This window comes from Calidris pugnax, unplaced genomic scaffold (genome assembly GCF_001431845.1).
Source record: "Calidris pugnax isolate Ruff unplaced genomic scaffold, ASM143184v1 scaffold28, whole genome shotgun sequence".
NCBI classification, from domain to species: domain Eukaryota; kingdom Metazoa; phylum Chordata; class Aves; order Charadriiformes; family Scolopacidae; genus Calidris; species Calidris pugnax.
Genome location: NW_015090842.1, coordinates 487696 through 489524, shown reverse-complemented (window position 1 = coordinate 489524; position 1829 = coordinate 487696).

Below are 1829 nucleotides of genomic sequence, written 5' to 3'. Positions count from 1 at the left end.
CCTGCAGCACGGCCTTTGAAGATGATGTCCAGATGGACAACTCTTCTAAGGTCTCACTAGCACTGAGTGGAAAAAAAACAATCTAAGGAGAAAGGTGGTGTGACGGCTGTGACATTCCCTTCAGATCTCTTATCTACTCCCCTGTCATTCAAAGGAAAAATTATTTGTTCCATTAAACTGAATTTCAGTAGAATATTTTAGCTGGGCAGTACAGGGATGAACTGGTGTCACACCTCTCCAGTAAGCCTTCTAGCCCCACAGGAACAGCTCTCCCGCAATTCCTTCCCGCTGGAACTGATCCATGCTCTATCACACAGCTATTTCTTGAGTGGACTCTTCCCTGGGAGAGACGATACCTGGATCCTGTCCTGCCCCAACTATTTCTGCAAAGCAATGAGCACTAACTACTGCACCACCCAGAACCCAGGTGTGGGAACAGCTGAGGCCTCCAGCTGATTTTCTCCCTGGCTGTTTGGGGCTGGATCCCCGTTCCCAACTGTCCCTTCCCCAGCAGAAGGATGAGGGGAGCCTGTCCCAGAGGGCACTGGTGCTGTGGGGATCCCCCGGGAATACTGCAGGGAGACACAGAGGCAGCGGGGAGGAGATGGAGGGAGGGTAAGGGACATGGTAACTGGGGGGGTGGGGGGCAGACGGGGCTCCGAGCTGGTTTCTTGGACACGGTGCCTAACCATGGCGGCGGCAGCGCTGCTCGCCCCAAACAGGTTGGCTCCTTGAACGGGCGCCCGCCCCGGCGCCGCGGGAGGCAGCCCCCCCGAGAGCCGGCCCAGTTTCCCAGCATCTTGTTCCCATCCAGCTGCTGTCAGCTCCAGCTCAGCCCGGGGCTGGACCCACCCTGCACATGGGAGTGTTTCAGTGCCCAGTTAGAGCTGCCTCGTTCTCTCCTTGGGCCACCAACTGGCCACCCAGGACACCGAGTGGCCACCCGCTACAGCCCAGGGACTGGTGACCAGAGGTGTCTTCTCCGGCAGAGAGATGTTTCGTACTGTCTGACTCGCTCCTCAGGGGCCACAGGGGCTCCCAACCAAACCAAGGCCTTTATTAGCTTTGTTTTCACAAAAAAAAAAAAAAAAAAAAATTTAAAAAATTAAACTTTGAAATGTTTGCTTTGGCAAAAAACAAAAGACGTGGTTTAATTTGTTAATTAAATCGGTATTTTTTCTACTTAGCAGCAAGAAACACAAAGCTCTTCCCTCACTCCTTTCCGTGCCCGTTGTCTCTGCCCGGGTGTCTCCGTCCCCCGCCCGGGCTAACGCGGGACCGGCCCGTCCCAAGGGCAGCGGTGCCCTCCCTTCCCGGTGCCTCCGGACCCCGACGGCCCGCACAGACGGGCGGGTGACCCGGGGTGAGCGGTGACGCTCAGGGCAGGCAGCAGCAGTGCTGGGAGCTGTCACCTGCCGCCGCCGCTGACACACCACTTCCCATACTTTTCCCATCGTCCCCATTCTTCCCGCACACCTCACAGGAAGAGCGCGCCCCGACACCCTCCGTGAGCCGCGCCGGGGGCTCCTCGGGCGGCGGGGGATTGCGGGGGGCGCCGACGGCAGCGCCGGGCCCGGCCGGGCCCACCCCCCCGCAGCCGGCCCGGAGCGGCCGCTTCGGAAGGTGACCGAGTTCCGCGGAGTTTCTCACAGGACGCACCTGGGCGCCCCGACCCGCCCGCCCCGTCCCGGCGGAGCCGCCCCGAGGGTCTGCGGCTCCAGGAAGGGGCCGGGAACCGGCGGGGTCCGTCACAACACCCCGGCCCCGCCGCGCCGCTGGGGCCCGCACCGGCGGTCCCCGCACGGCACCGGCGGGCGCCGAGCCCCGCG